The 27,185-nt window shown below is 45.6% G+C and overlaps 1 protein-coding gene across 1 annotated transcript in view; it reads left to right on the top strand.

Annotated features, from left to right (window-relative positions):
* Positions 1–8,765: 8,765 nt before the first annotated feature.
* PHACTR3 (phosphatase and actin regulator 3) overlaps positions 8,766–27,185 on the top strand; it is a 339,793-nt gene continuing 321,373 nt past the window's right edge. The window contains exon 1 of the mRNA XM_070744525.1: positions 8,766–8,846. The gene's annotated coding sequence lies outside the window, so the exon portion shown is untranslated. The remainder of the gene's footprint in view (positions 8,847–27,185) is intronic.

Here is a 27,185-nt window from a genome sequence, read left to right as displayed (position 1 = left end):
GCCACCAATCTAAATCTATACCTAACTCCTGTAACTCTTGTTTTGTTCTTAATTTTAATTGATTATCTAACAAGTCTCTATATTTCCAAATCTTACCTTTTTCTTTAAGATTCGGGTGTACAATGGCTTCAAGAGGGATTGTAACATCTGGAAAGTTACAAATGCCTTCCCTCTGGGACAGCTCTGAAATCTGAAGATTTACTCTTGAGGTACAGCATGATAAAAACATGTGCTAGACCAGTGATGGCAAACCTTTTTTCACATACCAAAGGAGAAGAGCTTTCATTGTCTATGGAGATTCTACGTTATCCAGGTCATGGTTGTCCCAAAGGTGCTTTTTGAAAAGGCACTGGGGGGATTTCTTAGTTTTACCTTGAAGACATTTCGCTTGAGAGGGGTGTTCATGCACATGTTTTGGGAGTGTTTGGAAGTGCAGAAATTCTGGAAAAAAGGTGCAAGAGGAAATTAATAGGATGCTAAATATAAAATGGGTGTTTACAAAGTAGATGGTAGTATTAGTAGTAAGGAGCGAAATGAGTGAATTCAGAGAAATTAAAGAAGCAGCTATAGAAAGTGCCCAAGTGGTAACAGTTTTAGGTTGGAAGGATGCAACAAAATGGACAATACAAAATTGGTACCGATACATGGTGGAACACATTCAGTTTGAAATTGTGGATACAAAGATGAATATGATTAATGAAAATAAAGTGAAAGAACTGATGGGAAGATGGGACAGGGTTAGAGGTTATATGGTTAGTAGAATTCGAGACCAAGGTATAAAGAATAAACTGGAATCACTCTATCATTTGTAAATATTGTAATGTTCTTGGTTTAAAATGATAATTTTAAAAAGTGCATCCTCATTTTGAATGAATGATGATGGGTGGTGGGAGCACGGATCACTGAGCACTGTTTTTTTATGTAGTGTGTATCTGTCATTATTAAAAATTAATAAAATTAATTTTTTTTAAAAAAAGAAGAAGACATTTTGCTTGTCAACCAAGAAGCTTATACTGAAACAACTCCTGCAAAGCAATCAGAACTGACGAAACCTCTTGGAAGAGAGATGAAAAGTCTTCAAGGAAAAACAAAGAAGGTCCAGTTACCTCTTGAAAAAACATCTTTGGGACAAGGGCTTTAATTGCATCATTGTACTTGCCACCTTGCAGATTTTTGACATACCCATCCCAAATTCCATGTTTGAATCCTGCTCCTATTTATTACTGCCCCTAGGTGTTGTGGTTAGCTCTGGCCCAGCTCCTGCCCCAAGGACTGTGGATGTGGGAGGGGGAGGACATCCACATGCTGCAGGCCTGTTTTGCTCCCGGTGGAATCTGCTGCTGAAGGCTCCTCTGACCAAGAAGACATGAGTGACAGGGAGGAGGAGAGTGTGGCAGACAGCTCAGAAGGAGATCAATTATCTAGCTCCTCCTTGGATTCAGAACAAGAGTTAATGATAGAGCCACGCATGCGGAGAGCGATGCATAGGCAACAACAACTGAGAGATTATTATCAAAGAAAATGAGGCCACCTGTGGTTGGGTGGGGCTGTGGTAATTAGTGAGGCTGCTATAAATAGCAGCGTGTGGGTTTGGCCATTGTGGAGGATTATCTGATCGTTGTGTTTCGTGCCTGCTTTGCTGACTTTGACCTTTGTGTGCTGATTTTTCCCCACTTTGAAACTAAACCAGAGCAAAGTCTTCGGAGAGGGGCGGCATACAAATCTAAGTAATAAATAAATAAATAAATAAATAAATAAATAAATAAATAAATAAATAAATAAATAAATAAATAAATAAAATAAAGTGTGTTTCACTTTGTGAAAGAAGGAGGACTGTGAATTGCCTCACAGCTGTAAGCTAAGTATCTCAGAACTGACAAGGGACATGTACAAATTACCAGTTTGTTTGGAGACGAGTTCTCTTTGCTATACAAAAAGAGTGTTTCGTTTATTTGCATTTTCGGTATAAAGAACATTGTTTTGAATTTTCAAATGTGTGTGTGTCTGAAATTGTATCTGTGCATTTTTGGGAGGATTCTACCAGAGAGCTCGACAGAACACTAGGTATTCATTTAACTAAACTGACTGGACTGGGGGAGGAAATTAATTTTTCATAAGCTGTATGAGTTTATAAAACGACTCACAACTAGTGCTATTATAAAATTCCTTAATAAATAATAAAGGTAAATATTTTCCTGTCAGTTGTGTTCAACTGTAGGGCATGGTGCTCATCTCTTTTTTTTTGGTCAAGGGAACAAGCATTGTCTGAAGACAATTTTTGTGGTCATGTGGCCAGCATAACTACAAGCCAAAGGTACCTGGAATCCTGTTACCGTTCCACTAAAATGGTACCGGTTAATCTACTGTATTTTTCAGACTATAAGACACATCAAGATTTAACAACAACAACAGCCACCACCACCACCACAACAGAGTTGGAAGGGACCTTGGAGGTCTTCTAGTCCAACCCCCTTCTTAGGCAGGAAACCCTACACTATTTCAGACAGATGGTTATCCAATATCTTCTTAAAAACTTCCAGTGTTGAAGCATTCACAACTTCTGGAGGCAAGCTGTTCCACTGATTAATCGTTCTAACTGTCAGGAAATTTCTCCTTAGTTCTAAGTTGCTTTTATCCTTGTTCAGCTTCCACCCATTGCTTCTTGTTCTACCCTCAGATGCTTTAGAGAATAGGTGGACACCAAGGGTGGACTACTGCCTGGACCGGGAAGAGGGGTAACGCAGTGGGGTAGCGAAAATGGAGCTCCATCCCAGAACACCCAATTTGCACTGAAAGATGTTTTAACAAAATGCAGGGCGTCCTGCATAAGCCACGCCCACAGTGTGGTAGTAAAAATTTTGGTAGCCCTTCAATGGTTGACAGCTTCTTCTTTGTGGCAACCCCTGAGATATTGGAACACTGCTATCATGTCCCTGCTGGTCCTTTCTTTTCATTAAACTAGCCATGCCCAGTTCTTGCAACCGTTCTTCAAATGTTTTAGCCTCCAGTCCCCTAATCATCTTTGTCACTCTTCTCTGCACTATTTCTAGAGTCTCAACATCTCTTTTGCATCGTGGCAACCAAAATTGAATGCAGTATTCCAAGGGTGGCCTTACCAAGACCTTATAAAATGGTATTCGTACTTCACGTTATCTTGATTCTATCCCTCTGTTAATGTAGCGTAGAACTATGTTGGCTCAAATTTAAATGGTTGTCCACTAGGACACCAAGACCCCTCTCACAGTTACTACTGTTGAACAATGTATTACATATACTGTAGTTGTGCACTTTGTTTTTCTTGCCTAATGTAGAATCTTACTTTTTTTAATTTCATTTTGTTAGATAGCGCCCATTGTTCAAGTCTATCAAGATCCTTCTGTATTTTAGAAACATAGAAACATAGAAGATTGAGGGCAGAAAAAAACCTCATGGTCCATCTAGTCTGCCCTTATTTCCTGTATTTTATCTTAGGATAGATATATATTTATCCCAGGCATGTTTAAATTCAGTTACTGTGGATTTACCAACCACGTCTGCTGGAATTTTGTTCCAAGCATCTACTACTCTTTCAGTAAAATAATATTTTCTCACGTTACTTCTAATCTTTCCCCCAACTAACCTCCGATTGTGCCCCCTTATTCTTGTGTTCACTTTCCTATTAAAAACACTTCTCTCCTGAACCTTATTTAATCCTTTGACATATTTAAATGTTTCGATCATATCCCCCCTTTCCCTTCTGTCCTACAGACTATACAGATGGAGTTCATTAAGTCTTTCCTGATACGTTTTATGCTTAAGACCTTCCACTATTTTTGTAGCCCTTCTTTGGAGCCGTTCAATTTTATCAATATCTTTTTGTAGGTGAGGTCTCCAGAACTGAACACAGTATTCCAAATGTGGTCTCACCAGCCCTCTATACAGCGGGATCACAATCTCCCTCTTCCTGCTTGTTATACCTCTAGCTATGCAGCCAAGCATCCTACTTGCTTTCCCTACCGCCTGACTGCACTGTTCACCCATTTTGAGACTGTCAGAAATCACTACCCCTAAATCCTTCTCTTCTGAAGTATTTGCTAACACAGAACTGCCAATACAATACTCAGATTGAGGATTCCTTTTCCCCAAGTGCATTACAGTAATACCCCGGTTATTGCGTCCCCGACCATTGTGAACAGGGTAATTTGCGATTTTTCAACCCGGAAGTCAAAACACCATCTGCGCATGTGTGCCCTTTTTTTCTATGGGCACGCATGCGTAGATGGCGCCCGGCAGATCAGCTGCTGGGCGGCTTCCCTGGGTCTTCCCCCTCTTGCTGGCGGGAGGGTGAGCAGCGGGCATCAGCAAGGAGTTTCCCCACCGCCCACGCAAACTCCTCGCTGCCGCCCGCCCTTCGCCCGCCCACGCCGTTCATTCTCGCCGCTTTTGAGCTGAGTCCTGGAGCGAATTCGCTCCGGGACTCAGCTCGAAAGCGGCGACAGCCAGCGCGGAGAAGCCGTTCGCTGGCGCTGGCTGTCGGCGCTTTTGAGCTGAGTCCCGGAGCGAATTCGCTCCGGGACTCAGCTCGAAAGCGGCGACAGCCAGCGCGGCGCGGCTGTTTTAAAATGTCGCCGCCGGCATGGGGGGCTTGCCAGCACCCCCCGGACCCCCAACCCGGGTTTGGGGGGCTGCTAGGAAGCCCCCCATGCCGGCGGCGACATTTTAAAACAGCCGCGCCACCCCCAATCTTCGGCTCCTCGCTAGCGCTGCGGGAGTAAAATGCGCAGATGGTGTTTTTACTTCCGCAGCGCTGCTTCACGAAAACCCGCTCGTTGCGGGGGGTCCTGGAACGGAACCCTCGCAACGAGCGGGGGATCACTGTATTTTATATTTGGAAACATTAAACTGCAGTTTCCATTGCTTTGACCATTTATCTAGTAAAGCTAAATCATTTACCATATTACAGACGCCTCCAGGAATATCAACCCTATTGCACACTTTAGAGTCATCGGCAAATAGGTAAACCTTCCCTACCAAACCTTCCCCTTGTCACTCACAAACATATTTAAAATATCCCATTTTGACCCCTAAATCCATTTTTTGTCTGGTTTTTTTTTGCAAAAATAATCCTGTAATCCCCAGGAGCTCTCTGAAGGCTTTCCAGACCCTCTGTCCACCCAATCTTTATGAAAAACAGGCCTATTTTTCTCAAAAATGGGACACAGGTGTAGGGCTTCAGGAGGCCAAAAAAAGGCCTAATTCGGTGCAGAAGCCTTTGTGCATGCACAGGGGTTTTTGGCAATCCACGGCAACCGGAGGACCAGTTCGGAAGCTCATCGCTACTGGTTCAGCGAGCGGTGGGAAATTTTCACGACCAGTTCTATAGAATGGGTCCGAATCCACACCAACCATGGTCATTTTAAGAGACCACAGCCTTGTGAGATTCTGACAATACACTTTCTCTATGGTGGCTCCCATACCGGGACCTACTTCCTTGGAAAGATTGAATGGTGGCCTCCTACCCACATTCCAAATGATTAAAACTACCTTATTTTGTAAAAGCTTCATTTGATTGGAGGTATTCTAGTCCCCTAATCATCTTTGCATTTTATACTCCGAAAAATACGGTATATTCCCCAAAATATTACATTTTCCTGCAGTATTAGAAGGTGGGGCAGAACCCTTTCCAAAACATCCTATATACGCCTGGTGCACCAGTTTGGACCGGGAGTCACTGCTCAGTCACTCATGCCCTCATCACCTCGAGGCTCGACTACTGTAACACTCTCTACATGGGGCTGCCTTTGAAGTGTGTTCGGAAACTTCAATATTGTGCAGAATGCAGCTGCAAGAGCAATCATGGGCTTCCCTAAATATGCCCATATTACACCAACATTCCGCAGTCTGCATTGGCTGCCGATCAGTTTCCGGTCACAATTTAAAGTGTTGGTTATGACCTATAAAGTCCTTCATGGCATCGGACCCGAATATCTTCGGGACCGCCTTGTGCCGCACCAATCCCAGCGACCAGTTAGGTCCCACAGAGTGGGCCTTCTCCGGGTCCCGTCAACTAAACAATGTCATTTGGCGGGGCCCAGGGGAAGAACCTTCTCTGTAGCGGCCCCGGCCCTCTGGAACCAACTCCCCCCAGAGATCAGAACTGCTCCCACCCTCCTCTCCTTTCGTAAGTTCCTTAAAACCCACCTCTGTCGTCAGGCATGGGAGAATACAATTTATGCATGGTATGTTTGAGTGTATGCTTGGTTTTTAATAAGGGTTTTTAGTAATTTAAATATTAGATTTGTTATATGCTGTTTTTATTATTGTTGTTAGCCGCCCCAAGTCTACGGAGAGGGGCGGCATACAAATCTAATAAACACATAAATAAGTAAGTAAGTAAGTAAGTAAGTAAGTAAGTAAGTAAGTAAGTAAGTAAGTAAGTAAATAAACACATACGTACATTCATACATTCATACATTCATACATACATACATACATACACACATACATACATACACATACATACATACATAATGCACTTGGGGAAAAGGAATCCTAAATCTGAGTATTGCATTGGCAGTTCTGTGATAGCAAAAACTTCAGAAGAGAAGGATTTAGGGGTAGTGATTTCTGACAGTCTCAAAATGGGTGAGCAGTGTGGTCGGGCGGTAGGAAAGGCAAGCAGGATGCTTGGCTGCATAGCTAGAGGTATAACAAGCAGGAAGAGGGAGATTGTGATCCCCTTATATAGAGCGCTGGTGAGACCACATTTGGAGTACTGTGTTCAGTTCTGGAGACCTCACCTACAAAAAGATATTGACAACATTGAACGGGTCCAAAGACGGGCTACAAGAATGGTGGAAGGTCTTAAGTATAAAACGTATCAGGAAAGACTTAATGAACTCAATCTGTATAGTCTGGAAGACAGAAGGAAAAGGGGGGGACATGATCGAAACATTTAAATATGTTAAAGGGTTAAATAGGGTTCAGGAGGGAAGTGTTTTTAACAGGAAAGTGAACACAAGAACAAGGGGACACAATCTGAAGTTAGTTGGGGGAAAGATCAAAGGCAACATGAGAAAATATTATTTTACTGAAAGAGTAGTAGATCCTTGGAACAAACTTCCAGCAGACGTGGTTGGTAAATCCACAGTAACCGAATTTAAACATGCCTGGGATAAACATATATCCATTGTAAGATAAAATACAGGAAATAGTATAAGGGCAGACTAGATGGACCATGGGGTCTTTTTCTGCCGTCAGTCTTCTATGTTTCTATGTTTCTACATAAATACCCAGCCTCCTCTTGAGATTAAAAAAACAAAAACAAAGGCTGTTTATGTGACCAGAGATCGCCTTCTTTTCACCCTCCTTAAAACTTTCCTCCCTTCCCCTATTTCCAGGAAGGGCTACATTCACAAAACAGGAGGGGATCTGGTGGCTGAGTTCCCTTTTTCTGGGTTGGTACAGAGGCTGTACGAATGGGTGTGATTGATTTTAATGTAACTAGGGATTTTAGATAGTTGTGTAATTTTAATTTAATTGGATCTAATTTTATTGTAACCTACTGTTTTTCATCTGTTGTAAGCTTCCCCAGTGGAGAGGGGCGGCATAGAATCCAATTAATAAATGAAATAAATAAATAAAATAAACCTGAGATCCCTCCCTTAACCTAGTCGAATGTAGCAGGTTGTGCCAATTTAGCAACTGCAGTTAGATCTTCACGTCTCTCTCTCTCTCTCACTGGTGTGTTTGTGTGTGTGAACGGTTTCCACGAGTCCAGGAATGCCCCTCCGGGAATCCTACTAAGGGCTCGCCCGCTCGGGGTCTGGCCTTCGGGAGCGCCATCGCTCTCCGGTCCCTCCCTCCTTTGCCGGGGAAATGAAGAGGTGGGAAGGGCTTCCTACACACACACACATACACACCACAACGCAACACATACACACTCACACTTAAACACCCATACACGCGCGCGCGCCTACAGACACACGCGCGCTCTGCCTGCCTGCCTGCCTCCCCTCCCTTCCCTCCTCCTCCTCCTCCTCCTCTTTGTGCAGTGCAGGTAAGCTCCGGGTCCTCCTCCTCCTTCCCCCCTCCCCGTGATGTCACACCTACTCTCGCAGGGCATGATGGGAGAATCTCACAGCTTCCCCAGAGATGCGCTAAGGAGAGCCAAAGACTAAAAAGGCGATTCCGGAGCCGCGGCGGAGGCTCCCCAAAATTCCTCTCCAGCTGCTTCCTTCACCCCTTGCGCGCCCCACCCTCCTTTCTCCCCCCCCCTCTCCTTCCAGCCTGGTTGTCGCTCCCCTCCGCTTGGCGGGAGCCATGGGGGGCAGGAGGGAGACCCGCGCCTAGGGAAGGGGAGGGCGCGCTCTGCTCAGCCTCTTCTCTCTCCCCCGCTTCCCCTCCTCACCTGCGGACCCCGACTCCCCTTTGACGGAGATGCCTGGGGAGGAACTTCTCCAGCGCCTTGAGCAGCAATAAAAGACAAGAGCCCGGGCGGGGTCCCCGCCGGGCCCCTCCCGCTTTGCTGGATGGTGCCAGCCGAGGGCCGGGCAGGGCGCCGGCAGGAGGGGCTACCCCGCCAGGATGGGGCTCCCGGGCTGAAAGCGGGGCCCCTCCGCACCGCAGGCCCCCCGCCCGCCTGGTGACCTTGGATTTCATGCAGGCGCCCCCTCCTCCCCCGGGCCGCTGAAAGTCTGCTTGCCTCCCCCGCCCCCCTGCCTCAACCTCTCCCCCCTCCCCAAAAAACCTCCCTCCCATGGCTGCCTCGGAAGAAGGGACCGGCTGCTTGTTCCCCAGAGGCCGGTCCCAGAGCGACCCCAGCATCCTCGCCGACGCCGCGGGCCCCGGAGGCCAAGCGCGCCCAGGTAAAGCCGGAGGGGGGGGGGGGCTCTTGGCTGGGCGGAGGGGGGGGAGTGGTCGCTGGAGGGGGGGGGGGGTCCGGGAGATGGAGGGGGAGACGTGGGAGGGGATCTGGTGGGGAAGAAAATAGGGAGCCCCTTGGCTTTGCAGCAGCAGCACCAACAGCAGCAGCTCCGGCGGCTGAAAAAGCGATGCAGGGATGGAACTGTAAATAAAGGGTCGTCTGGCAGGCAGGCAGGCAGGAGGCTCCGGCTGGGGGCTTCGGGAGGCGGTGAGGTCGCCAGGAGTAAGGGGGGAGGGCGAGCGAGGAGGACGGACCTCCAGAACCGCCGGGGGATTTCGGACATCGTCCTGGTGGTGATCCCGGAGACATCCTTGTCTTTGTCTGGTGTGACCCTCTGGGAAGCCTCTGGAGCGGGCTTGCTTTTGGGAAGCGGAGAGGGAAGGGACTTTTGGCCAAGGAATCCCCAAGGGGGGTTTTGACAGCTGGCCAGATTTCAGCCTCTTGTTGAATTGAATCAGGGTTTTCCTTCCTTCCTTCCTTCCTTCCTTCCTTCCTTCCTTCCTTCCTTCCTTCCTTCCTTCCTTCCTTCCTTCCTTCCTTCCCTCCCTCCCTCCTCCCTCAGTCCCTCCCTCCCTTCCTTCCCACCTCTTCTCCCCTCCCTCCCTCGCTTTCTTCCTTCCCACCTTCCTTCCTTCTTTCCCTCCACTTCCTTTCTTCACTCCCTCCCTCCCCCTTTCTCCCTCCCTCCCTCCCATCTCCCTCCCTTCATTCCCACCTCTTCTTCCCTTCCTCCCCCTCCCTCTCCTCTCCTCCCTCTCCTCTCCCCTCCCCTTTCCTCCCCTCCCCCTCCTCTTTCTTTCTTTCCCTCCTTTCTTCCTCCTTTCTTCCCTCCCTCCCTCTCTCCCTCCCTCTTCTCCCTTTCCTTCCTCCTTCCCTCCCTCCCTTCTTTTTCCCCATGCTGCTAATTCACAAGAGGCAATTTTAGGTGGCGAGATCTCTGCCGATCTAAGCTGGTTTAGAAAACGCCAGTCGATTGTACTGTATTTGTTCAGCTTCTAGCCCTCTTCTTTGCTCATGCCAACCTTTCACAAGGATGCTCAGGGCAAAATAAGAGCTGCTTTCCTAGGAATAAGTGGGCTCAGCTCCCTCCCCCTCTGTGGCCTTCAGAACTACAGCCTACTGTAATCATTGTCTTTAAAAATAGGAGAGCCTGAACAGGATTCCTGAATACTAAGGGGGGAAAAAGGGCCACAGCTGGGAAGATAGGCAGACGTGTCTGGGTGGCTTAAATCTCCTGGCCGGATATCACATATTGCTACTTACCTAGGCAAATAATGGATGTCTCAATTTAAGCCAGGGCATTCTTGAGAGAAGAGGTCAAATAAAGCAGAAGGGGATCAGCTATTGGCATGAGGTTTCCATGGAGACAAAGGAAGCAGAATCATAATTAAGCTACAATTTCCACTCTATCATCTGCTCCTGTGTGTATATATGTTTGGGGAACCACCCTACATAACACAGCAAGAAAGTATAAAGAAAGTGGACTATTATACCAGAGAATGGACCTTATGCATCCAAACAATATTTTCTATTTGCAAATCAGAGAGAATAATTGTTTCACCCACTGCTAGCTTTTCTCCTCTTCTGGAAGGATAAATCTGCTGCCTTTGAAAAAAAAAATCTAGTGGTTAAGACACCAAACTAGAAACCAGGAGGGGTAATATTTAGTTCCACCTTAGGCATGAAAGCCAGCTGCGTGACTTTGGCCCAGTCACTCTTTCTCAGCACACCTCACAAGGTTGTTGTGGCAAAAAATAGGAGGTAGGAGTATTAGGTATGTTGGCTGCCTTAATTGCAACAATAATATAGCCAGGATTTTTTTAAAAAAAATGCCCCAAGAATGATTCACCCACTTTAGCAAAGAAACACCCACAGCAGTATAGAATAGAATAGAATAGAATTTTTATTGGCCAAATGTGATTGGACACACAAGGAATTTGTCTTGGTGCATATCCTCCCAGCGTACATAAAATAAAATATACATTTGTCAAGAATCATGTCGTACGACACTTAATGATTGTCATAGGGGTTAAATAAGCAATGAAGAAGCAATATTAATAAAAATCTTAGGATATAAGCAACAAGTTACAGTCATACAGTCACCGTGGGAGGAAATGGGTGATAGGAATGATGAGAAAAACTAGTAGAATAGAAGTGCAGATTTGGTAGAAAGTCTGACAGTGTTGAGGGAATTATTTGTTTAGTAGAGTGATGGCGTTCGGAAAAAAACTGTTCTTGTGTCTAGTTGTCTTGGTGTGCAGTGCTCTGTAGCGACGTTTTGAGGGTAGGAGTTGAAACAATTTGTGTCCAGGATGTGAGGGGTCAGTACATATTTTCCCCGCCCTCTTTTTGACTCGTGCAGTATACAGGTCCTCAATGGAAGGCAGGTTGGCAGCAATTGCTTTTTCTGCAGTTCTTATTATCCTCTGAAGTCTGTGTCGGTCCTATTGGGTTGCAGCACCAAACCAGACAGTTATAGAGGTGCAGATGACAGACTCAATGATTCCTCTGTAGAACTGTATCAGCAGCTCCTTGGGCAGTTTGAGCTTCCCGAGCTGGCGCAGAAAGAACATTCTTTGTTGTGCTTTTTTGATGATGTTTTTGATGTTAGGTGACCATTTTAGGTCTTGAGATATGATAGAACCTAGAAATTTGAAGGTCTCTATTGTTGATACCGTGTTGTGAGAGGTGGAAGGGTGGAAGGGTTTCTCCTAAAGTCTACCACCATTTCTACGGTTTTGAGTGTGTTCAGTTCTAGATTGTTCTGGTCACACCACAAGGATAGTTGTTCAACTTCCCGTCTGTATGCGGATTCATCATTGTCTCTAATGAGTCCGATTGCTGTTGTATCATCTGCAAACTTCAGTAGTTTAACAGATGGATTGTTTGAGATGCAGTCATTAGTGTATAGAGAGAAGAGAAGTGGTGAGAGTACACAGCTTTGGGGGGCACCTGTGCTAATTGTACATGTATCTGATGTGATTTTTCCTAGCTTCACTAACGGGCAATCATGATGGGTCTTAGCCACCCCAGCCGGTCTGAGTAACAATACCATTTTTTAAAGCATTTATGCAGTTTATTATTTATTTGGATGGAAAATTGGTTTGCATGGCAGGAAACGTTGAGGGGCAATTTGCTAGAAAGAAAAGTTGGGAATTAACGATGTGACATTTGCCCTTCTGGATTCTTGGTTAAAGGTTAACAGAGGCAAAGGCTGGGTCAGTTTTAGAATCAATGATATTGGACAAAGCAATAATAATTTGAGCCCAGGAAGCAGAAAAAACAATCTGCATATATAAGATTCTCCCCTCCCCCTCCATAAGCAAGCATAAAATACTCCGAACCATAAATATCATAACTGGATTATATTTTGCGTTGACTCTTAGCTCCTACCACATACAGTGAACCCTCGAGTTTCGCGTCCTCAAGGATCGCGAAAGGGCTATTTCGCTAGTTTGCAACCCGGAAGTAAACTCCACCATCTGCGCATGCGTGCCCTTCCACGCATGCGTAGATGGTGGAGTTTCCCCGCCGGGCAGAGGCTTCCCTGGGTCTTCCCCCTCTTGCCCCGGTAAGACCCCAGCGGCGGTGGGCTGGAGCGCGAGCTTGGGGCACCCTAGCTCCGCTTCCCAGCTGGGAAGCGGAGCCGGCAACAGCGTGGGCGGGCGGGCGGCGCGCGCGAGCTTGGGGCAGCCTAGCTCCGCTCCCCAGCTGGGAAGCGGATCTAGGGAGTCCCCACCGCGCGCGCGTTGCTGGGGAAAGCGCGCGCGCTTGGGAACATCCCAGCTTCGCTCCCCAGCTGGGAAGCGGATCTAGGGAGTCCCCACCGCGCGCGCGTTGCTGGGGAAAGCGCGCGCGCTTGGGAACATCCCAGCTTCGCTCCCCAGCTGGGAAGCGGATCTAGGGAGTCCCCACCGCGCGCGCGCGTTGCTGGGGAAAGCGCGCGCGCTTGGGGACTCCCTAGATCCGCTTCCCAGCTGGGGAGCGGAGCTGGGATGTTCCCAAGCGCGCACGCTTTCCCCAGCAACGCGCGCGCGGTGGGGACTCCCTAGATCCGCTTCCCAGCTGGGGAGCGGAGCTGGGATGTTCCCAAGCGCGCGCGCTTTCCCCAGCAACGCGTGCGCGGTGGGGACTCCCTAGATCCGCTTCCCAGCTGGGGAGCGGAGCTGGGATGTTCCCAAGCGAGCGGGCACCCAGGGAAGCCGTTGCGCGAGCAACGGGGTGGGGCGGGCGAAGGGCGGGCGGCAGTAGAAGCAAAAACACCATCTGCGCACGCGCAGATGGTGTTTTTACTTCCGCACCGCTACTTCGCTAAAAATCGATCATCGCGTGGGGTCCTGGAACGGAACCCTCGCGATGATCGAGGGTTCACTTGTACTTTCCATTTTAATTTTTGCAATCTAATGGTTCTTTCTCTCTTTTATACATGGTTAATATCAAATTCTGTCTGTTTAGATTGATTACAAGGTTTATTTATTATTTATTTAGAGGCGTAAAGAATAGTAGCTTTATACAGAGGGGGAAAAATTAAAATAAAAGTTCTTTACGAATAACTTCCACTTTGTTTTATATTTTAATCCACCTACCCTCAATTTCTTTATGCATGTTCTCCTTTTGCTTTGTAGCTTGGCATTTCAACCGCAATCTGTTTCTCCTTTGCTATATTGAAATACGAGCCCCAAAACCTGTTTAATGTCTGATTTGAACCAGTGAAACACTAGTTGTCTTTTTATTCCTGACAGTCTTCACGTTGGAGGTTTTTGCTGATTATATTTTGGTCCTTTATTCCCGTCCTTTTCATAGTGTTGCTTGCCAAAAGATGCAAACATGTTAATAATGAATACTGACAGCTTTTAAGATCCATTTTCCACAATCAAATAATTTATGATCTTTGTTGCTATGGTTTTTTTTTAAAGAGAAACTAATGAAAGCAGCTTATGAATCTTTGTAGACCAGCTATGCTGGCATACTGAGTCATGGAAACAAAGAAGGCTATTAATTCAATATATTAAGGGTTTTTATTTCATTTCTTTGCTGTAAAGAGCCGTAAGATGTGAATAAGCGGAATCTTTGCACGCTTAAGGTAGAAGAAATGCAGTTACCAAACTTCAGTTTCATTTACTTTTTTGCCAGTTTGCAGATTATGAAAAACAAAGCTGGCATGTTTGCATACTGAAATATCATGATGTAGTGACACTTGCAGGGGATTGCACTGCTACTTCAGAAACCATTTTATTTATTTATTTGTTTATTCATTTGTCCAATACACAAATACATAGGAAGAAAATAAACATGAAGTAATATATATAAGGATAAGAGAAAATAGAAGAGAAGATATATGAAAGGAAGAAAATATACATGATAGATGAGATAAAGGAAAGACAATTGGACAGGGGACGAAAGGCACACTCGTGCACTTATGTACGCCCCTTACTGGCCTCTTAGGAACCTGAAGAGGTCAATCATGGAGAGTCTAAGGGAGAAATGTTGGGGGTTAGGGGTTGACACTATTGAGTCCGGTAATGAGTTCCACGCTTCGACAACTCGATTGTTAAAGTCATATTTTTTACAGTCAGGTTTGGAGCGGTTCGTATTAAGTTTGAATCTGTTGCGTGCTCTTGTGTTGTTGCGGTTGAAGCTGAAGTAGTCATTGACCGGTAGGACGTTGCAGCATATGATCTTGTGGGCTATACAAACATGTTGTCCCTCTGGAGATAAAAATAAAAACAAGGATCACCTTGGATTCAGTCCACCCTATCAAAAATAAATGCAAAAAATCCAGCCCTCAGAAGTGGCTTGGCTTAAGGATTGTCTTTCTTCTTTGCCAGAAACTTAATAATATGAGTTATCTGTGGAGATTCTCAGTCATCCAGGTCATGGTTGTTTCAAAGCTGCTTTTGCTAAGCAACTGGATTGTTTTGCTCCCCATCCAAGAAACTTCATCAGTTCTGATGGTGAGGGATGGAAGGATAGGAACTCTACCATCCAGCTTCAACTATTTTTCCGTTCCCTACCCCTCCATCACGACTGATGAAGTTTGTTGGATGAGAAGTTAAACTTTTTCTCCTTCTCCTTCAAGGAAAAAACAGTCCAGTTGCCTTTAGAAAAAGCACCTTTCAAAAGAAATTCTTCTTCCCCTTCCCCTTCCCCTCCTCCTCCTCCTCCTCCTTCTTCCTCCTCTTAATTTAATTTAATTTAATTTAATTTATTAGATTTGTATGCCGCCCCTCTCCGAAGACTCGGGGCGGCTCACAACAGAATAAAAACAGTATAACAATGGAACAAATGTAATAATAAAATATATAAAAACCTCAGCAATTAAAAACCATACAGCACATACACATCAAACATGAAATATAATAAGCCTGGAGGAGATGTCTTAGTTCCCCCATGCCTGGCGATATAGGTGGGTCTTAAGTAACTTGCGAAATACAAGGAGGGTGGGGGCTGTTCTAATCTCCGGGGAAGTTGATTCTAGAGGGCCGGGGCCACCACAGAGAAGGCTCTTCCCCTGGGGCCCGCCAAACGACATTGTTTGGTCAATGGGACCCAGAGAAGGCCAACTCTGTGGGACCTTATCGGCCACTGGGATTTGTGCGGCAGAAGGTGGTTCCGGAGGTATTCTGGTCCAATGCCATGTAGGGCTTTAAAGGTCATTACCAACACTTTGAATTGTGACTGGAAACTGATCGGCAGCAAGTGCAGGCCATGGAGTGTTGTAGAAACATGGGCGAATATAGGAAGCCCCACGATAGCTCTCGCGGCCGCATTCTGCATGGTCTGAAGTTTCTGAACACTTTTCAAAGGTAGCCCCATGTAGAGAGCACTGCAGTAATCGAACCTCGAGGTGATAAGGGCATGAGCGACTGTGAGCAATGACCCCCTGTCCAAATAGGGCCTCTTCCTCTTCCTCCTCTTCTTCCTCCTCCTCTACCTCTTCTTTTTCTCCTCCTTCTCCTCATCTTTCTAAAAACAGCAACAGCAGTTGAGTTGCCTTTAGAAAAAGCACCTTTGAGTTGATAGTGTAGATGTTTTATGGCTGAAGATGTGAGCGGGAAAGAAGCACTTTCATTTTCTCCCAGAAAGGCTATATTTTGCACAAAACAGTTACAATAGCTTGAGCTTTTTATCCCCTTTTAAAAGGAATGAATTAGAAGTCCTTAGCGGAGCACATGAACCAATAAATTATTTCATAGTATAGTTTTTCCAATATGTTTTCTGAAGTGTTTCACTTTCTCAAAGCTGCCAACAAACAGTAGGGAATTATGGGAACCGGTGTCCTGCTAATGTGCCAGCCTCAGGAAGGTTACCATAAATTACATGGAATAAAAAAATATATATGAGTCTTCTCCAGAACTTGCAAGTAATAAAACATACATAAAATCAAATAGTTTAGCATGCAGTAGCAATAAATATTCACCTGTCATTATCTATCATGACATTTTCCCCCCCATAACCAATGCAATGTCCTTCTGGTATTACAGACTAAGAGTACAGTTTCCTGTAAAGATTTGGAAATCTTTATTCTGTACTGATTTGACAGTGTTTAGAAGCTTAAAACAATGCTTGCATTCCCATTTATTCTAATATAATTTCAATAAAACATAGAAACATAGATGTTTGACGGCAGAAAAAGACCTCATGGTCCATCTAGTCTGCCCTTATACTATTTTCTGTATTTTATCCTAGGATGGATATATGTTTATCCCAGGCATGTTTAAATTCAGTTACTAAAAGTCCCATGGAAGTAGTAAACAGACTCAAACTCAACCCTGATAAGACAGAGTGGCTGTGGGTTTTGCCTCCCAAGGACAATTCTATCTGTCTGTCCATCACCTGGGGGGGTCATTGACCCCCTCAGAGAGGGTTCGCAACTTGGGCGTCCTCCTCGATCCACAGCTCACATTAGAGAAACATCTTTCAGCTGTGGCGAGGGGGGCGTTTGCCCTGGTTCGCCTGGTGCACTCTTCTCTGCAGAGTACCTGCCCCTTTTGGTCATCAAAAGGTGACACACTGGTCAGTTAATTGCAACCTGACCATAAAGATGTGTTTACAAGACAGTGCAAGCATGTAGTAGAGTAGTTAAACCCAACAGCATCAAGATTTCAAAGAGATAAGTAAGAAAAAAACGTTTTTGTTCTCCCAAGCCCTGGGAGTATTTTGCAAGTCTCCCAAATACTCTGCGTGCCACATTTTTTTTTGCGAAAATGGGCCCATTTTTCACAAAAGCTGGCCCGTTTTTCACCTATTCTTGCAAAAAAAATGGGGCATGGAAGTCTGCATAGTGCTCCTGAAGGGTGGGGGAAGGCTAAAACGCCCCCATTTTAGAAATAAATTAGTCATTTTTCACCTGTTTGTTGGAAAAATGGGGTGGGCAGAGGGTTTGGGATGCCTGCAGAGTGTTCTTAGGGGCTGAGAGGAGGCAAAAACGCCCCCGTTTTTGTAAAAAAAAATTCCCAAAATGGGCTGTTTTCCCCAGCCCTCAGGAGCACTTTGCAGGCCTCCCAAACACTTTGTGCACCTCATTTTTGCAAAAAACGGGTGCATTTTTTTGCAAAAATGGGACATTTTTGGAGACTTTTGGAGGCCAAAAATGGTTGCATTCAGTGCATAAGACGCACCGACATTTCCAATCTCTTTTAGAAGGGAAAAAGGGCATCTTATACTCCGAAAAATACGGAGAGAGGCTATCTTCAGCCTCTTTCTCTGACACCATAACTTGCCTCTTACTTCCCTGGAATACTTCAAAGCATAACAACTTTAACAACTTCTAGGCCTGCGGGTCTAGATCTGACCAATTGAATGTTTAGATCTGGCCCGCAGAGACAGAAAATGACTGGCCTGTGGTACCTCTGCCAGTGAAAATGGAGCTTGGGGAGTCTGTGCAAGCTCCCATTTTGCTGGCAGAGGGATGCAGGAGGCTGTTAATGGCCAAAAACGGGGTATGGGAGGACTGCGTGCAACTCCCACCCAAGCATTTTCGCTGGCAGAGGGCTATCAAAACAAACTAAAAAACCAAACAAAAGGAGAAATGTTTCCCCTTTTGCATTTGAGCATGCAAGAAGGGACAGGAAAGGAGAAAGGGAAAGAGATAAGAGAAAGAAAAAGATGGGAAGATGGGAAGAAAGCAAGGACGGAAAAATAATGGAAGAGAGGAAAGGAGAAAGGAGAATGAAGAGGAAGGAAAAAGATGGAAAGGAAAGGGAGGGAGGGAGGAAGGGAAGGTGGAAGAAAGGTAGGAAGGAAGGAAAGGTGGAAGGATGGATGGAAGGAAGGAAGGAAAGGGGGAAGAAAGGAAGGAAGGAAGGAAAGGTGGAAGGAAGGATGGATGGAAGGAAGGAAGGAAGGAAGGAAAGGGGGAAGAAAGGAAGGAAGGAAGGAAAGGTGGAAGGAAGGATGGATGGAAGAAAGGAAGGAAGGAAAGGGGGAAGAAAGGAAAGGTGGAAGAAAGGAAGGAAGGAAGGAAAGGTGGAAGGAAGGATGGATGGAAGGAAGGAAGGAAAGGGGGAAGAAAGGATGGATGGAAGAAAGGAAGGAAGGAAGGAAGGAAAGGGGGAAGAAAGGAAGGAAAGGTGGAAGGATGGATGGATGGAAGGAAGGAAGGAAAGGGAAGGGAGAAGAGGTGTGGAGGGAAGGAAGGAAGAAAGGAAAGAAGGAAGGAAGGAATGAAGGAAGGGGAGAAGAGCTGGGAAGGAAAGGAGGGAGGGAAGGAATGAAGGGGGAGGGAGGGAAGGGACTGAGGGAGGGAGGGAGGGAGGGAGAAGGAAATTACAAAATTGAGGGAGGGTCTCAGGGGAGTTCTGCCGTAGCACTTGGCCACCAGACATGAGTGACATTGAGCTGGCCACATCCACCCCTAGCCCTCCAGGGTCAAACACAACCCTGATGCTGCCCTCAATAAAATTGAGTTTGACACTCCTGGAACAGATGTGTCGGCAAATGGTTGGTGATGCCTAATTCTTGATTCAAGCTGCATAGTGGCAATCTTATCTTGAGGTGATAGTGTTATCTTGAGGCACTGCCGAGGAATTATATTGAGGCAAATTACCACCAGATGACCTTTGTCTGACATTTTTCTAAGCAGTCACTCCCTCTTAGATATAATGATAGTTGTAGTGAGTTGCATCACAAGTTCAGTAAATGTATAGCCTATCAGGAGGTTAAAAACAGAAAGAAAAATCGCCTTGTGGTGAATTTGCTGCATAAAGAATGCAGGAAATTCAGTCTTTGAGGAAGCTTGCTTTAAAGCCCTCCCCTATTGTGGTTAGCTCTGGCCCTGCTCCTGCCCCAAGGACTGTGGATGTGGGAGGAGACATCCACATGCTGCAGGCCTGTTTTGCCTCTGGTGGAATCTGATGATGAAGGCTCCTCTGACCAAGAAGACATGAGTGTCAGGGAGGAGGAGAGTGTAGCAGACAGCTCAGAAGGAGATCAATTATCTAGCTCCTCCTTGGATTCAGAACAAGAGTTAATGATACAGCCACACATGCGGAGAGCGATGCATAGGCAGCAACAACTGAGAGATTATTATTGTTCTGTCTGGGTTCCCCCAGACCTCAACACCAACTGAAAAAAACAGCCAGACACTCTGGTAAAAGCAAAAGTACTTTATAGCTGGAAAAAATAAACACAGAGGAAAACCTGTTCTTCCCAACAGACAGGCTATAATACTTTACAACAGAGTCCTGATGTCCAGACAATACAGCAAGCTTCTTGCTGGCACACCCACCCCAAGGTTTCAGTAGTCAAAGGCACAAACCAGGATTCCAAGACGCCAAAGTTCACAGCCAGGTCCCAAGACTCTCAAAGATAAAACTCCACAAGCCAGGAAGGGTGGGTCTGCCTTTTAGCCTTTCCAAAGAGCACCACACCCAAACCTAGCTGTTGCCTCTTTAATGCTGAAAGTACCTAACCAATTGGTCCCTTCGCTGTGTAGCTCTTCTCTGTCGCAGATCAATTATGGCTTGTGCATTTTCCTCTAAGGAATCCAGGCTGCTTGCTGGGGAGAGCTCCCTCTGGGGGGACTCTGGCTGTCCTCCCTCTTCTTCAGCCTGGGATTCCTCCTCCTCGTCTGCCTGCACCTCCTGTTCCTCATCCTCTCCCTCTGAGCTGGAAACCGACAGAAGATCAGCCATTCCCTGAGGGGCCTCAGACGGAACCACAACAATTATCAAAGAAAATGAGGTCACCTGTGGTTGGGTGGGGCTGTGGTAATTAGTGAGGCTGCTATAAATAGCAGCCTGTGGGTTTGGCCATTGTGGAGGATTATCTGATCATTGTGTTTCGTGACTGCTTTACTCACTTTGACTTTTTGTGTGCTGATTTCCCCCCGCGTTGAAACTAAACCAGAGCAAAGTGTGTTTCACTTTGTGGAAGAAGAAGGACTGTGAATTGCCTCACAGCTGCAAGCTAAGTATCACAGAACTGATAAGGGACTTGTACAAATTACCAGTTTGTTTGGAGACGAGTGCTCTTTGCTATACCAAAAGAGGGCTTGGTTTAAGTGAATTTTCATGATAAAGAACATTGTTTTGAATTTTCAAACGTGTGTGTCTGAAATTTGTACCTGTGAATTTTTGGGAGGATTCTACCAGAGAGCCCGACAGAACACCCCCCCCCCCCCTTGTCAAAAAACGTAATGGTTTTAATGTCGTTTGACTATCTGTATAAAGGAAAGATTCTCTTTAGTGGCTAACACAAGAATTCTGCCACAATGACAAAATACATACAAAGATACATTATTCTAAGGACAAATGCTTCTTTATCACCTTTCCCCCAATGCTTTTGGCAAATTAGCCCTAACAACTTTATTTGTTAGCTTCTGGCAGGTCATTTGGTTCTTGGATCTGCCAGTCGGTATGGTCAATGGCCGGCTTTCTCTTGCGTTGAATTAATATTCTACAGAAGTTCTTTTTTTGGAAAAAAGCTTCATTGTGAAGTAGATGAACTTCCACAACTTCTGCTGTGTTTTCAGTAAAAGATTCCTTGGGCCTTCTTTAAATCACACTATTTTTATCCTGTTTTCTTTATCTTATGGTATGTCTGTGACTTAACTACTAATGTCCACTGTAATTGTGTGGAAGGTACCAGCAAAATTGTGTATTGGAAATGTGCTTTTCTAAATGGCTTCTCGTAAGTGCATTGGTGTGCCTTTCGTCCCCTGTCCAATTGTCTTTCCTTTCTCTCACTTATCATATATATTTTCTTTCATATATCCTCTCCTCTAAGTTCACTTTACCCTTATATATATTACTACATGTCTATTTTTCTTCCTATGTATTTGTGTATTGGACAAATGAATGAATAAATAAATAAATGATCCTGTTAACGACAGGTGAAACTCGAAAAATTGGAATAACATGCAAAAGTTCATTTATTTCAGTAATGGAATTTAAAAGGTGAAGTATAATATTTATTTATTTATTTATTTATTTATTTATTTATTCATTCATTCATTCATTCATTCATTCATTCATTCATTCATTCATTAGATTTGCATGCCGCCCCTCTCCATAGACTCGGGGTGGCTAACAACAATAATAAGACAATATAAACAAATCTAACATTTAAGTTAATTTAAAAACCTTAATTTAATAAACCAATCATACATACAGACATACCATGCATAAATTTTTTGTAAGCCTAGGGGGAGGAGAATATCTCAGTTCCCCCATGCCTGACGACAGAGGTGGGTTTTAAGGAGCTTACGAAAGGCAAGGAGGGTGGGGGCAACTCTGATCTTTGGGGGGAGTTGGTTCCAGAGGGTTGGGGCCGCCAAAGAGAAGGCTCTCCCCCTGGGTCCCGCCAAACGGCATTGTTTAGTCGACGGAACCCGGAGAAGGCCAACTCTGTGGGACCTAACTGGTCGCTGGGATATATGAGAGATACTCATAACATGAAAGGCAGGATAGTTCAAGCCGTGATTTGTCATAATTGTGGTGATTATGGGACGTAGCTCATGAAAATTCCAAATCCCCCATCTCGGAAAATTAGAATATTACATGCGATCAATAAAAACAGGATTGTACATAGAACAATATCGGACCTCTGAAAAATATAAGCATGCATATGTACTCAGAACTTGGTTTCGCCCTCTCCAGGCAATGAATTATGGGTGTGGGCATTTGCGCATGAGCGATTGTGTGCACCCACGCTCTTTCGGCATCTGAGTTAAAAAAGGTTCACCATCACTGGTCCAGGGTCTTGTGCTTGTGCAGGGAATTGGATTAGAAGATTCCCAACAACCCTTCCAACTCTGTTATTCTTTTATCAGTTAAAAAGTTGTAAATCTTTTGGGTGTCAACAGACTCAAACTCAACCCTGATAAGAGGGAGCGGCTGTGGGTTTTGCCTCCCAAGGACAATTCCATCTGTCTGTCCATTACCCTGGGGGGGATTATTGAACCCCTCAGAGAGCGTCCGCAACTTGGGCGTCCTCCTCGATCCACAGCTCATATTAGAGAAACATCTTTCAGCTGTGGCGAAGGGGGCGTTTGCCCAGGTTTGCCTGGTGCACCAGTTGCGGCCCTATCTAGATCGGGACTCACTGCTCACAGTCATTCATGCCCTCATCACCTCGAGGTTTGATTACTGCAATGCTCTCTACATGGGGCTACCTTTGAAAAGTGTTCAGAAACTTCAGATCGTGCAGAATGCAGCTGCGAGAGCAGTCATGGGCTTTCCCAAATATGACCATGTCACACCAATACTCCGCAGTCTGCATTGGTTGCCAATCAGTTTCCGGTCACAATTCAAAGTGTTGCTTATGACCTATAAAGCCCTTCATGGCACCGGACCAGATTACCTCAGGGACCGCCTTTTGCCGCACGAATCCCAGCAACCAGTTAGGTCCCACAGAGTGGGCCTTCTCCGGGTCCTGTCAACTAAACAATGTTGTTTGGCGGGACCCAAGGGAGGAGCCTTCTCTGTGGCGGCCCGGCCCTCTGGAACCAACTCCCCCAGAGATTAGAATAGCCCCCACCCACCTTGCCTTTCATAAGCTCCTTAAAACCCACCTCTGTCATCAGGCATGGGGGAACTGAGATATTCTTTCCCCCTAGGCTTCTACAATTTATGCATGGTATGTTTGTATGCATGATTAGTTTTATAACAAGGGTTTTTAGCTGTTTTAGTATTGGATTGTCACATGCTGTTTTTACCACTGTTGTTAGCCGCCCCGAGTCCACGGAGAGGGGCGGCATACAAATCCAATAAATAAAAATAAAATAAATAAATAAATCTCTGTGATGTGTTTTTGTAAAACTGACTGACTTTGGCTTATATGGCCTTCCTTTGGGAGGCAAACTGGCTGACTGGGAGAGGTGAAGCAAAGAATTGCAGAGAGAACTCTTTTGAATTTCGAACCAAGCTCCAGTACCCATAATGAGATGTTTCTTTGTTGAAGCTAAACTATGTTATACAAGCACAGTAATTGTGCTTGGCTAATTTGGAGCTGTGGTTTAACAGATTGCATCAGTGAAACTTCTAAATGTTGTAAATTCAGAAGAAATTGCTCCCCAAACTGGTGGTGGAGTTCCTTAAAGGTCAGGGAGGCATGGATTTAGGAGGGAAAAATAATAATAATCAAAGAAGTCTCTAGTTTTGTTCTCAGCATCCTCAAAAGTGACTGAACTTGAATTTGAGGCAGTTAGGAAAGTGAACACAAGAACAATGGGACACAATCTGAAGTTAGTTGGGGGAAAGATCAAAAGCAACATGAGAAAATATTATTTTACTGAAAGAGTAGTAGATCCTTGGAACAAACTTCCAGCAGACGTGGTTGATAAATCCACAGTAACTGAATTTAAACATGCCTGGGATAAACATACAGTGGTACCTCAAGATACGAACCCCTCGTCTTACGAACAACTCGTGATACGAACCCGGGGTTCAGAAAAATTTTGCCTCTTCTTACGAACTTTTTTCGAGTTACGAACCGGCGTTCGGAGACTGCTGGTAAGCCGCACGGCTGTTTTAAAAGGTGAAAGCTGGGCGGCGGGGCTTCCCAGAAGCCTCCCGAACGCCGGTTCGTAACTCGAACAAAGTTCGTAAGAAGAGGCAAAATTTTGGTGAACCCTGGGTTCGGTTCGGGAGGTTGCTGGGAAGCCCCCCAGGCCGGCTGCGACCTTTTAAAACACCCGCGCCGCTTCCCAGCTGTCTCCCGAAGCCGAACGCTAAAGCCGAACTTCCGCGTTCGGCTTTGGGAGACAGCTGCGAAGCGGCGCGGGTGTTTTAAAAGGTCGCAGCCAGCCTGGGGGGCTTGCCAGCACCCCCCGAACCCGGGTTCTGGATTCGGGGGGGGGGTGCTGGCAAGCCCCCCAGGCCGGCTGCGACCTTTTAAAACAGCCGCGCCGCTTCCCAGCTGTCTCCTGAAGCCGAACGCCAAAGCCGAACTTCCGCGTTCGGCTTCAGGAGACAGCTGCGAAGCGGCGCGGGTGTTTTAAAAGGTCGCAGCCGGCCTGGGGGGCTTGCCAGCACCCCCCGAATCCCGAACCTGGGTTCGGGGGGGGGGTGCTGGGAAGCCCCCCAGGCCGGCTGTCACCTTTTAAAACAGCCGCGCGGCTTCCCAGCAGTCGCCGAAAGCCGTTTTTTTTGCGGGGGTTTTTTTGGTTGCACGGATTAATTGACTTTACATTGTTTCCTATGGGAAACAATGTTTCGTCTTACGAACCTTTCGTCTTATGAACCTCCTCCTTGCACCAATTAAGTTCGTATCATGAGGTATTACTGTATATCCATCCTAAGATAAAATACAGGAAATAGTATAAGGGCCGACTAGATGGACCATGAGGTCTTTTTCTGCCGTCAGTCATCTATGTTTCTATGTTTGTAATATGGCTTGATAGGGCTATCACCACAGAGCTGCAGTTAGAGTTTTATATATCTGTATCTATATCTTATGGGTATACCTTTAGAGTTGTCTGGATTTCTGTAACTAGGCTATGGTACCACTTAACCTTGAATTCTTGTTCTTCATCCTGAAGATCCACTTTTCATTCTTCCTGAACCAATTCATAGACAATGAGAAAGGGATGAGACTCTGATGCGTTCATTAGCAGTTCAAGGCCCTTCAAAATGTAACCGAGGAAGGAGTGATTGAGATGAGAAATGTGATGGGAAAGTATTTAATCCATTTTCTACTCTTAAAACATCATGAAAGTAACCTTCCCCTGGAGTGCGGGAGGAATGGAGATTTTACAATACCCTTCCCCTGCCACTCCCACCAGACCATGCCTACAGAACCAGCAGTAAAAAAATTTGAATCCCACCACTGGGCTGAGATGTAGCAGGTAATAGCAAGATGCTGCAAAGTGACATGATGGCAGGGTTCCATTGTTTGAGAGTCTTCTATAGAGACGAGGGGGTCAACTATAGAGGGAGTCTGCTATAGAGACGAGGGGGCCAACAATGTGCAGCAGCAGCTAAAAAAGCCAACACAATCCTAAGCTGCATCAACAGGGGAATACACTCCAAGACCAGGGAAGTCTTAATACCACTCTACTATGCCCTGATCCGACCACACCTGGAGTACTGTATTCAGTTCTGGTCACCACACTTCAAAAGAGACATTGAAACTCTGGAGAAGGTGCAAAAAAAGAGCAACCAAAATGATTAAGGGACTGGAAACCAAGACTTCCGAAGAGAGACTGAGGGAACTGGGCATGGATAGCCTAGAGAAAAGGAGGGCCACAGCGGACATGATAGCAGTCTACAAGTATACGAGGGGATGTCACAGAGAGGAGGGGATCACTTTATTCTCCAGGGCACCAGAGGGCTGGACGAGGAACAACAGCTGGAAGCTGACCAAGGAGAGATTCAGCATGGAGATAAGGAGGAACTTCCTGACGGTCAGAGTGATCAACCAATGGAACAACCTACCAGCGGATGTTGTGAACTCCAATACTCTGGACATTTTTAAGAGAAGATTGAACTGCCACTTGACTGGTGTGCTATAGGGTTCCTGCTTGGGCAGGGGGTTGGACCTGATCGCCTTCATGGTCCCTTTCAACTATAACAATCAATCAATCAATCAATCAATCAATCAATAAACAAACAAACAAACAAACAAACAAAGAGAAAGAAAGAAAGAAAGCACCTGAAGGCCAGACAAGGAACAATGATGAAACTGACCAAGGAGAGATTCAACCTAGAAATAAGGAGAAAATTTCTGACAGTGAGAACAATCAACCAATGGAACAGAAGTTGCCTTCAGAAGTTGTGGGACCTTCATCACTGGAGGCTTTCCAGAAGAGACTGGACTGCCATTTATCAGAAATGGTGTAGGGCAGGGGTAGGCAAAGTTGGCTCTTCTATGATATGTGGACTTCAACTCCCAGAATTCCTGAGCTAGCATGATTGGCTCAGGAATTCTGGGAGTTGAAGTCCATAAGTCACAGAAGAGCCAACTTTGCCTACCCCTAGTGTAGGGTCTGCAGGCCTAAATTTGTTATTCCGTATTTTATTCTTTAAGTGACTTTAGAGTGGATTCCATCTTGTGGATTCCATATTTGAGCCGGGATTTAATTCTGCCTCCTTATTGCAGCAACTGGAGGCTGTCCCTTGATGGTTATGAAACAAATATATTTTAAAACTAATGAAATCAGGCATTCTAAATCTGGGTTGCGAAACCTACGGCACAAATCACTAGATGGTGGCAGAAATATATGAAACCTCTGTGGGCCACCTGATAGTCATCTAATTCCTTGCAACCCAGATCTAGTAAGTCCAGGCCCAGATCTAGTATGTACAGGAAAACATGAAAAACCTAAAAATAGACACAGTGATGCCTCTACCTAAGAACGCCTCTACTTACGAACTTTTCTAGATAAGAACCGGGTGTTCAAAATTCCCCCCTCTCTTCTCCAGAACCATTTTCCACTTACAAACCTCAGCCTCCGAAACTGTAACCGGAAATGCAGGGAGAAGCTTCTGTGGGGCCTCTCTAAGAATCTCCTGGGAGGAAACAGGGCCGGAAAAGACAGGGAGAAGCCTCCATGGGGCCTCTCTAGAAATCTCCTGGGAGGAAACAGGGCCTCTGAGCATATTGGAGATTCCCGTGGAAGAGACTGATCTAAAATACAGTGGTACCTCTACCTAAGAACGCCTCTACTTACGATCTTTTCTAGATAAGAACCGAGTGTTCAAGATTTTTTTGCCTCTTCTCAAGAACCATTTTCCACTTACAAACTTGAGCCTCTGAAATTGTAACCGAAAAGGCAGGGAGAAGCCTCCGTGGGGCCTCTCTAGGAATCTCCTGGGAGGAAACAGGGCCTCCACCCTCC

The sequence above is a fragment of the Erythrolamprus reginae genome, chromosome 3 (assembly GCF_031021105.1).
Source record: "Erythrolamprus reginae isolate rEryReg1 chromosome 3, rEryReg1.hap1, whole genome shotgun sequence".
NCBI classification, from domain to species: Eukaryota; Metazoa; Chordata; class Lepidosauria; order Squamata; family Dipsadidae; genus Erythrolamprus; species Erythrolamprus reginae.
Note: the sequence above shows the minus strand (reverse complement) of the source record. Positions and strands in the feature narration are given on the sequence as shown.